The sequence below is a fragment of the Mauremys mutica genome, chromosome 2, assembly GCF_020497125.1.
Source record: "Mauremys mutica isolate MM-2020 ecotype Southern chromosome 2, ASM2049712v1, whole genome shotgun sequence".
Lineage (NCBI taxonomy): Eukaryota > Metazoa > Chordata > Testudines > Geoemydidae > Mauremys > Mauremys mutica.
In genome coordinates this window covers 290,899,244-290,910,926 of record NC_059073.1, presented here as the reverse complement: position 1 = coordinate 290,910,926, position 11,683 = coordinate 290,899,244, and positions in this window count along the sequence as shown.

Sequence of the window (11,683 nt, the reverse complement as noted above, 5' to 3'; positions counted from 1 at the left end):
TTGTGTGCGGTTGTCTTGGTTTGTCTTCTTGGGACAGGGGATCGAAGTTGAATAAGGACAGCAAATAACAACAGCTGCCGCCCTTCTCAACTACTTCTTCTCTTCTCCCCAAAAAGATTTTTGATACCATCGAAGAGGCTGTCAAAGAAGGGGCGCCTTCCTTCTAAAGATTCTCTCCAGCGAACGGGAAAGGGACCAAGGGAGGTTGTTAAAATGAAAGCCTTATTTAATACTTTACAATTCAAAGGCTTTAACTGTTGTTCCTTCTTTTCTGTATATTTAATAAAAGGTTAAAAAGATGTTGAATGTATTTGCCATGGTACTCAGCAGGCGGAGGTCTCCATATGGCAAACCTTGGACCTTGCTGAACACTCTTTAAGTTTGGACAGTGACTGGGTTATGTTAGCACCTTTGACTCTTTGAGCCCATTAATTCCATCAAAATTAATACTAACGGCCCCAATCTTGGCCCGGGGCCTGTTCTACAAACCAGATCAACCGTCCCTAAATCCCATAAAACTTGTCCAAACTGCAAACGCTGTTCTTCCCAGAACTCCAGACCATCATCTATTTCTGGGAGAATCTCACTTGGCAGGCTCCTGCCCCCAGCCTTCTGCTAATTGTACGGTACTATTTACTGCCTTTCCAAGGCCGAGAGATTGTAAAGTGGTTTTGGAATTCTTGCCAGAAACGAAGGCTTTTTCTATAGAAGGACTTTGTCTGCCCTAAACTGACTGGCACATTCTCTGGCTTGAGAAGTCAAACTTCCTGCTGGATTTGACTTTACCTTGTAAACGTTAGTCTCGGAAGATAGGGGAACAGAATGTGGTCCCTCTGCCAACATATTCAGGCCTTCGCTGCCAAGAATGAAACTCTTCAGCAATGATCTGCAAAGAGTCCGTAATTGTCTGTAATACTGGAGTAAGATGAGACAGGGCTTCAAACGGGGCTCGTTACTTCCGTACATGCTATACCTCTCGCCTAATTCAGACCTGAGTAAAATAAAGGCTCCTTAATGTAAGACATACCAGGTGCACATATAACCCAAGTACCATAAACATACTCCCTGGGGACACCCCGTCACAAAGATTACAGAGACTCCTTGTCAGGATGCCGGCTGCCCCAGAACAGGGACAGCCAAGAACAGCATATGCTTGCTGAGAGTCGCACACAGGACCGCACTTTCTCTCCTCTCCCCTCTCTCTGTCTTTCAGAATTTTTTCCGTAGATTCCTGCTGGCACACAGCAGGCCTGACCCGAAGCCCACGGCACGCAAAGGGAATCTCTTTCACTGACTGCAGTGGGCTCTGGAGCAGGTCCACGGTGCTATGAAATTGATCAGAGAGGGCAGTGTTAGCGGCGGCTGCCCGGAGCTACTGTTTAAACAGGCCACTAGGGGCCTTATTGGGGGAAATATAAAAGCTCTAAGAGCCATTAGGCATTAGAGTTCCCCCAGTCACTCACCCTCAGGCTGTTAGCCTCCGTGTCTGTGCATTCAGCACAATGGAGCAATGGCGAATGTTAGGCTCAGATTTTAGATGGATTGGGCCAAAATTCCAGTGTGTGCCCCCCCACCCTCGCCATACTATAGATAATTGGATCATCCTTGTCACAACCTTTGCCATTCAGAAGTTGCTCAGGCAACGAGGGGCCTCTGTGTGCGCGAATGTGTGCCATGACTTTAACGGATACTGGGTAGATTCAGGGACCGAAGAGACTAGAACTGGCAATGGGTCTCCAATGGCCAGAGCATGAATGCTTGCTAAGACTCAATGCAAGTCTGCAATTTGTGGATACAACTATTAACTCTTATTCTTATTAGAGCTGACCTAAAAATGGGCTGAGGGGGAATTCCCCCCAGATCTGTCCCCCTTTGGGGCAAACTTTGAAATTTTGATCCCTCCAGAATGTCAACATTTTGACCCAGTCTAATATTATTATTTCCCAAACTAAGAAAGTTCCTGCCCCGAAAAGTCTACAAATGGTCTCTCCAGTCATATAAAGAGTTACCCTAGTGTAAGCTTTGGGTGGGTTAGACTTCACTGCCCCTCTTCTAGAGCTGCAACACAATTCCTATAGAAAAGCACATGGCGCCACAGAATTCAATCACCGAGGATTCTCAGCAGTGATTGCACAGGGTTCACCTCCCCACAATCAAGTCCAAAAAGAACAAGAGGAATAAACGTCATTTTTCAGTACCGACTTTATAAAGTTGTAGAATGATAAAGAAATATAACAATAGTAGCTTAATTGCGACTACACAACAAGGCTGCTTTGTGATCCACATACATTATCTTTGCAGTCAGACCTAAATATAAAGAAGAGAAACAAATTAAATCTCAACAGGTCGGTTCCCATAGAAACACAGAAGTAATGCACAGTTCTAAAAGTGGAATTTGAGTTCACCTGAGTTTCAGAGTCTTTGTTCATCAACTGTTGGAAGTGGACAACAGGGGGATGGATCACTCAGTAATTGCGCTGTTCTGTTCATTCCCTCTGAAGCACCTGGCATTGGCCACTGTCAGAAGACAGGATATTGCGCTAGAATCTCAAACTTCTGTATTGGTGACCCCTTTCCCACAGCAAGCCTATTAATGGGACCTCCACTTATAAAGTAAAACCAATTTTTTTTTGTATTTAACACTATTATAAATGCTGGAGGTGAAGTGGGGTTTGGGGTGGAGGCTGCCAGCTCGTGATCCCCTAAGTAAAAATCTTGCGGCCCCCTGAGGGGTCACGACCCCCAGTTTGAGAAACCTCTCCGCTAGATGGACCATTGGTCTGACCCAGTGTGGCCATTCTTATCTTCTTAATAACATCTTCCCTCCTCTTGCTTGCAGAACTCTCCAAGTGGAATCCATGCGGACTCTTCCTCCTCCTCTGCTGGACTGTGGAGTCACTCAATCAGCTAGTCAACTAATTAATTAACCAGCCAATCGGTATTAAGTATATACATGAAAAACCCTGCTGCAAAATGCTTCAGAGCTAGAGGAAACCAGCCTGCTTTCTGCCCCTGTGGCTGAGCCTCTCCCAACCCAATGCATGCAGGTCACGTGGCCTTTTTCAAAGAAGCTGCCCTGGCTATTTGCCCTCAATGGGGTGTATTAATCCAGCTACAAAAAGCCTATTGAGCATGCCCAGAATTATCACACCCAGTTCCAGAAACTTCTGGGTGTGGAGTGCTAAGAGCGCACCTGTCTAGGAATAATGACCCAGACACAATCATTCCTCTCCCCTCTCCTTGCTAGAGCTCTTAAAGAGCTAGCTCCCTATTGCAGTGGTTCTCAAACTTTTGTCCTGGTGACCCTTTTCACACAGCAAGCCTCTGAGTGTTACTCCCCCGCTTATAACTTAAAAACACTGTTTATATATTTAACACCATTATAAATGCTGGAGGCAAAGCAGGGTTTGGGGTGGAGGCTGACAGCTCGCAACCCCCCATGTAATAACCTCGTGACCCCCGGAGGGGTCACGAGCCCCAGTTTGAGAACCTCTGCCCTACTGGGAGATGGGCGTGGGGGTTACAGCAGCACCACGGAGCCACACTCATGGACCCCATTGTGCTAGGCACTGTATGAACACGGAAGAAAAAGACAGTCCCTGCCCCGAAGAGCTTACAAGTCAGACTTGAGCACGTGCTTAACTTTAAGCCTTTCCAATGATTTCAGAACATAGGACTGGAAGGGCCTCCTGGGTCAATGAGTCCAGTCCCTTGCTATGGCAGGCAACCGCATCATACAACCCTGTTCTTACGTTTATTGAGCCGCATCTTAGGTTCCTTGCCTTCATTCACTTCAATGAGCTTTGGATCAGTCCCTGCAGTGGATCCAGTGGGACTGCTCATGCTTAAAGTTCAGCACATCATGGCAGGAGTGGGGGGTCTAATATCAGACCTGCTGTGGGTCTGGCTCCTACAAAGTGCTGAGTTCTCTCCCCACCCTGGCTCTGATCCAGTAAAAAGCATGTCAACCCGCAGGGCTCCTGTGCTGAAAGTGACATGGGTGCCTTTGATCACCAGACACGAGGGTTCTTAGCCCTACAGCTGCTCGGAAAATTTTCCATCAACAGTCTTTTTAATGGAAAAAATGATTTTTCAACCAAAGGGAATTTTTTGTGTGTGGGGAAAAAATTCTGTTTTTATTGAAACATTTTTTTTTCTGTAAGCAGAAATCTTCCGTTATAAATCCCAAATATTTAATCTTTCTTTCTTTCTCTTTGCGGTGAACCTGAACATTTTCATTTTCAGCAGGTATCAGGAGGTACCTTAAAGACTAACAGATGTATTTGGGCCTAAGGTTTTGTGGGTAAAAACCCCACTTCTTCAGATGCATGGAGACATTTAATTTTCATCGACATTTTTCCTAGGGGAAAAAGAAAAACCACGCCCCAGGCAGCTCCGTTCAGCAGCACCTCGTGGGCTGGAGCGCATCATCAGGTGGGGAAGGGAACGGACAGGGAGAACAAAAGAGGGAAATACCACTTTGCGCTTGCCCTGCCAGGGCTAAACTACAGCATTATGCCAATAGGGGGGGCTTTGAAATTCAATTCAGAGTCCACAGATTACTTAGGTGAGTAACTGAGTGCTGCAGCGTAATTCACACTCATCCAGAGCAGCAGCACTAAACTCTGAAATACTTTCCACAGTTACTTTACCTCTCTCTACCAACAGGTGTCCTTCACACTCAATCTGCTCCAAAAGCAAATAGTATTCACAGCTCATTGATGCCTGGCTGGAAGTGGAGGCCAAGGTAAGGCTGCCGTATGGGATGGGTAATTATCAGTGAGCATAGCTGCCTCAGTCAGGAATGGTCTTAAACCGGAGGGGTAGCCAGAAAAATGTCTGTCAAAATGACACTGTGAATCCCCTGTGTATTTTCTTCCAGGGGTTCCCTATCAGGTTCCGTTTGACAAGTCACAAGATCGTTTCTTTCTCCCCACTGGGCTGGGGCTGGGATTTGGGCACAACGGGCCCCCTTTCGGACTCTCACATCAGCATCTGTCATCAAGGTGCTCCACTGGCCCGCACAGAGTGACCGACCATTTCATGGATGACACCTGAGCCAGAAGAGAACCCAGCTCACTCCAGAGAGCCCAGTAAGCATAGAGTCTTTCTATCCCCATCGTCACCCTGCCTGAGTAGAATAAGGATAAGCCTACTAAAGACGGTGGGATGCTCAGATCCTATGGGGTGCTCAGATCCTATAGTCAAGGGGGCCAGATAAGTACCTCAGATAGATTTTAAAATCTGGAAAATATAATCACATTTGGAAATGTGTCACAACTAGACCGGCTATAATCATAATTCTTTGAGCTATTGTTACCCGGGGTTCTTTCAACCCAAAGCTCTTGGTAACTTTACTCTGTGCGAGGAGGTGTCAGGAAATAAATCAGGGGCGACACGACCGTCCGGCCGATCGATGGCTGGCACAAACAGGGCAACACAAGAGTGCTTTCACTTCAAGTTAAACTTTACTAGTCTCAAGCACTTACACACGTCCGCAACAGGTTAGTAAAACACCCCCAACCCTCGATAATGACCAAAGCTGAGTGTGGCTTTCGAGTGATACAGCGGCAGCCTGTCTGCCGCTGGGGAACAGAAGATGCATCCAGAGGGAGAGGCCAGTCCTGAAATGAGTTCCACTTATCTCAAGCTTTTCCCCCTTATTTATACATTAGTAATTAAAGAAACCTTGTTAAGTAAGCAGTTTTAAGCAAGAGGTCCCTTCTGATTATTGATGAACCAGGTGTGGGTCTTTCCAGAGCTTGCAGCCTTGAGACCTCAACAGACATTCCTGGGGCCTATCCTACTCCCTCAAAACCGTGTATCAGCAACTTCAACCCAATTCTTATCAGGAAGGAGGCGGGGTCAAGCAGCCCTTTCAGTGGCACCAGGGGCAGCTCCCGGCCCCAGCACGCCAAGAGCGTGCTTGGGGTGGCAAGCCGCGGGGGGCGCTCTGCCGGCGCCGCGAGGGCAGCAGGCAACCTGCCTGCCGTGCTTGGGGTGGCAAAATTCCTAGAGCCGCCCCTGAGTGGCACCCTAAATCCCCCCTCCCCTCCTGCTTTGGTCAAGCTGAGACTTGCTTTTAACAGCTTGCTGACTAGACTGACTTTAACAATAAGCCATAGTGGTTTCAGGCACTTTACTGGTTTGCCAAAGTCTCTCCATACACTATGACCAATCATGATGCCACCAGCAGGGGACTGTGGGCCAGATTATTTAATAGAGATTCAGCAATTCACTCCTCCTGTGGATCTGCCCCTGTAGCACACGAAAAGAACAAAGATGCTGGTTTAGGCAAATATCCCTACAGAATATAAACCAGGACAGAATAAAAAACTCGCTAGGACATATATGTAAAATGGTCGCTAAAAAGGAGCCTCTTCAAAGTGTCCATGAGCTCATGATGGCTTTTCGGTTGTTTCCACCACACAAATTGTTATTATAATCAATAGATAAGCAGTCCATTAATTTCAATGGCTGCATAAAGTTAATGTTGAGGAACAGGATTTGGTTATATAGTAAGGAAGGTTTAATAGGGTGGCGATAACTCTTTTGCAGTATAAGTAAATATTATTCATTCATTGCAATGAGATTTGCTAATAAAACTAATGCACAAAACCAAGACTCAGTCACGCAGAGAGAACGTGGTAATACGACCAGCTAAATCTTGTTGTACACAAAATCTGGGGGGAGATGGTGTAAATTGGAGTCACTCCAGTGACTCAGTCCAGCTGTGCCAGTCTACACCAGTTACGGATCTGGGACTCTGGATTCAATTGTTTCACTCTAACGCTCTGCATAAAGTTAACGGGCAAAAAGAGGAGTGCGTTCTGCGATTAGAAGATTTCAGTCTGGGGCTGGCGACACATTTAGAACAGATATAAATGATGTAGTTGTGTACAAACCTCCAGGGCGTGTGAGAGAGCATTCTCCTTTGCAGCATCCGCCAACTGCAGTAGCGTTGCCTCTGCCTGTCTCCCCCATCCACTCTGCATCCCATTTCAAACCCCTTCTCCCGTCCCCTACTTCTGAATTTCAGTCTCCCTCCCCCACTATTCAGTCCTTAACTCTGGCTCTGTAATCCCATACTTGATGAGTATTATACAGAAGGTCAGTGAGATGTCAGGTTACGCAGTGAGCTAGTCAATATTGGAGACACTTTGTTATTGTTCTTATTTATTTATTTCTATTACGGTCACACCCGGGAGCTCCAGCCCTGGACCAGGTTGTGCTAGGCGCTGTACAACGCCAGAACAAAACGACAGTCCCTGCCTGTGACAGAGTGCTGGGTAATTGCAGCTGTACCAGCACTCTGATCACTGGGTCACCAATTACATCACCCTGGAGTAAAACTGAGGGGCAAAGCTGTGCCTAAGGGATAGATTGGGATGGGCTGAGGGGAGCCCAGTAGCCCAGCAAGTAGAAAAGGCAGGAAGGCAGTGCTCAGGGGGGGAGAGAGAGGCTGGCAGAGGCAGGAGAGATCTCTCAGGGGGAAGATACCCTCTGTCTCCCCCCTCCTTGACTGAGTGAGCTAAGGATTGTATGCTTGTAAATATAGAGTTGTACACGTCTGTAAGGGTGGTGGGGAGAAGACTGTAAATCAGTCGCACAAGGAGTTTGACCCAAAGGTTTCCAAGCCGTTTGTGTCTAGAACAGAGACAGGAGCGAGGCAACGCGCTGTCACGGTGCCCCAAAGAGCTAACGTGCTCTCTCTATCTCCCACTTGATTGCCGTCCGGTTATGCACATTTTTTAGGTTTGGAACCGAAGGATGGCCTGGCAACCCTGGAGAATCGTCATGCCAAAACGTGTGGGAGATCTGGTCACGTTCCTTTCAGATATGGCTGGGTTAAAAATGAAAACTCACTACTGGACAATGCTCCACCTGTCTGTCTGGGAGAGAGGAGGAGCTATAGCTGTGCTCATGAAAGTGAGTATGTACGATGGCACCGTCTTAGCATTTGACCTTTGCCTTAAGCCAAAGCTGGGTCCTGTTGAAGTCAATGAGCATTTTGAGGTCAACTTCAACAGGGTGGGGTTTGGCTGCTTGCTTAGATTCTGACTCTTATCTGCAGCCCTTATTGAATGAAATCAGTGTTCATAGAATATCAGGGTTGGAAGGGACCTCAGGAGATCATCTAGTCCAACCCCCTGCTCAAAGCAGGACAAATTCCCAGACACTTTCTTTTTCTTTTTTTTTTTAAACCCCAGCTCCCTAACATGGCCTCCTGAAGGATTGAACTCACAACCCTGGGTTTAGCAGGCCAATGCTCAAACCACTGAGCTATCCCTCCCCCCAGACTCTCAGCAAAGTCTGCTACCATACTTTCAGCAAAGTGCCCCAGCTACTCAATAGTGTCTGCCCTCAGAGAATTCCAGGCAGAAATAGCAATCTAAACCAATGCCCTCTCTAACCTTGCTGAGCTGCTGCTTTCCATAGAAACTGTAAATGAGACAACAAGGAATCGCCATCTGAATTGCTTTCAGAAAAGATGGAAGGTGCGGGAGCTGGAGTACTTACTGTGTGGGGACGGACTTAGGGCAGTGGAATCAGCAAGGAGAGGGACAGGGACAGTGTGCAAGAAGGTGAGCTTAGCCATGGGAAAAGCTCAAGAATAAGACCGCAGAAAAGCTGCTGTCTAACTAGACTGCTGTTCCATGATGCACTCCCCGTCAGTACCTGGCCTGGGCAGCTAATGATCCAACCACTGAACCAAATTCAGGGATGAATCCTGGTCACAGACCACCTGAGGCACGTTGTGCAGATGCTAAGAAGAAGAATGGAATACATTTCCGCTCCATTTTACTCTTCCTTAGTCTACACAGCTCTAGGAGAAGGAGCTGGATTCATTCTGGATCATGCATAAGGACAGGCTTGCTAAGAGAATTCTTATTAGAGAGCCTATGAACGGCGATGCCTCAGCTAGAAAGCCAGTTCGACTTTCAGAGTGCAGGGCTGGGAGCTGAGCCAGACTCATTAGTTCACTCTGGCTATAATCCCTGTTGCGCAGATGGGGAACTGAGGCACCAAGATTGTGAGTTGCCAGGTACCCAAGTCCAAAGACAGCACCCTAACCACTGGACACAATAAAAACAATGAAACACCATGGGCCAGATGGTATAAATCAAAGTTGCTCCTTTGAAGTCAAGGGAGCCACATCAATTTACGCCAGCGGATGATGTGGCTTCAGGATTCCCTTTTTACAAGGATGCTTTTCACAGCAGAATGGCACTTTTAAACTGTCTCTCATGCCAGCTGTCATTTTGGCTGCAAGGAGGGGCTTTTCAAAGAAATCAGTGTGCCGTTGATTGGCTTCTTATGGGATGGGAAGGGAGCAAGAACCAATCGGAAATCCCTCCCTCTTAGCTGAGCAACAGGTGGCTGAGACACACCATATACAAAAACGATCTCACTCGGGGCAGATCTTTGACCAGCATTCTGAGTGTGAAAAACAAGCTCCGTCACCGCGCTTCCATCCTGAATTTTGTTGTTTAAGAGAACTAGTGATTCCTGGGTTGCTCCGATACGCGGATGGCAACTTGATGCCAACCCGCAGGGTTGCTTGAATAGTGAAAAAGGAGAGTCACAAATAGGCTCCAAATAAATGACGCAAATTCATTTCTGTATGGTTTGTGGAAGCGTAGGCACCGACTCTGTGGGTGCTCCAGGGATCAAGCACCCACAAAACATAGGGGGTGCTCAGCATCTACCAGCCACAGTGGTCCTAGCCCCGGAGCTGGCTACCAATCAGCTGTTTGGCAGGTCCCGCGGCTGGCTGCCGATCAGCAGCTGGTGGGAGGCGCTTGAGGGAGGGGGTGGAGAGGAGGGAGTGTTGGGGGGGTGTCGGGGGAGGGTGAGGACTGGGGACAGGGCCTCGGGGGAAGAGGCTGAGTGAGAGCGGGGCCTTGGGGTGGAGCGGGGGTGGAGCACCCACCAGGAAAAATAAAAGTCAGCACCTGGGTGTGGTGGTGGTTTGGTTGGTGGTCAGCTCAGCAGGTGTCTGTATTTGGGAAAATGTTCCCTGACCCTGACATATTAACGCATTAGTACTGGAAGCCCTACCTGTCCGTCCGTCTGTACTTACATAGTTCCCATCACCGCAGTGTCTCAGCAAGTTATCGGCTATGCACTGTTCTGCTACTTGAACCTTTCGGTTCTCCTGTCAGAGAGCACAGGCTGCCATGGGACCAATCACGCCCTGCATAGTGATTCTTTTCTTTGCTTCCTTTCCCGCAGTAATCCTTAGGGAGGACGCCTGAGGTCTCCGTTTGTATCAGGGGTTTTAACAACATTCTCAAGCCCAGTTGTTCCCATTAATACTATTGAATTGTCTGCATTGTGGTAGCATTTAGGGGCTGCACACCAGGGATCCATTGTGCTAGGCGCTGCTCAAGCACAGAAGAAAAGGGTGGGCCCCCCCGTCTCATAAAGTTGACCATGTATAATGGGTGGATGGCATAGAGTCCAGAATATACTGGCTTTGCATCTCTCACTAACACCAGTTTTACATCTGTCTAACCCCACTGAATTAAAAGGATTTACTGGTTTACACTGGTATGAGAGTTAGAATCAGATTAAAAAACTACGAGGTGATCAGATTTCATATCCTTGCATGGCTCTTAACTGCAGCTGGTTGGACATTTTCCAATGAGGCTCATGCCCACTTAGGAGTTGCTGTCTGGGATAGCATGGCAGGGCTGAACTGGCACCAGAGACTCGGGGAGCCCCCACAGTGGCTCCGTGAAACAGACAGGACCATTGCTATTCACTGAAAAATGGCCGTTTGGGCTCCCAGGGCTGGCTAGGCTCCTGGTCCCATGGCAATCACGTCAGTTTCGTATTTCCTTTCAGAAACACCCAGTGAAAGCTATTACCTCACCCACCTTGTCTCTCCAATATCCTGGGACCGACATGGCTACAGCTACACTGCATACAAAAAAAAATTGCCAAGATATTTCAGCAAATTTAATGGTGTGCCAAATGCGGAACGAACCCAAATTCTGAAAAAACAAATTTTCTCCCGAACCGAGAATCATGAGTTTTGTTCTTAACCTCTTTGTTTTACATATTTTCATCTTTTACAAGCCAAAAATATATCAATAAATCCCGAACTGACTTTTTGATCTCCTTGAAGCAGCTTGGGGTATGCTTTGCATTCAAGAACTATGCAAAAGAAATACGCTTTGCATTATAATTTAAGATTGGCAGGAACCTGTAATTCTCAGCATTTAAGTAAACTGTCACAGTAGCTCGAGATGGGAAAGATTGCAATTTATATTTCAGATTCTTAAAGTAGATGTTGGTCTTTCAGGCTTTGCTTTTGTTAATTATATCATTCCCCAGTGTTATCTTTTTAAAATTACCTTTTATCTGAATAAGATCCAGCCTTCTTATTATCGCAAATTCTGTTCAATAGAAAAGACACAGGCAATACATTCAATCAATGGCTTTGTGTCATTAGCACAGCTCCCATTGGTGAAATCTTTCACATCCACTCCTGCTGGGTTCTCTTGGTAGAAGACCTCCACGTTGCTGCAGTTCAGGTCCCCCTTGCTCTAATGAGAAACAGGCTCATTCAGAGGGCAAATGAAAACAATTCTGGATATTAGACGTGATTTTAGAGAGGCAGCACCGTCTTCTTGTCAGAACTGGAACTGGGAGGGGCAGGGAGTCTATTCTTTTC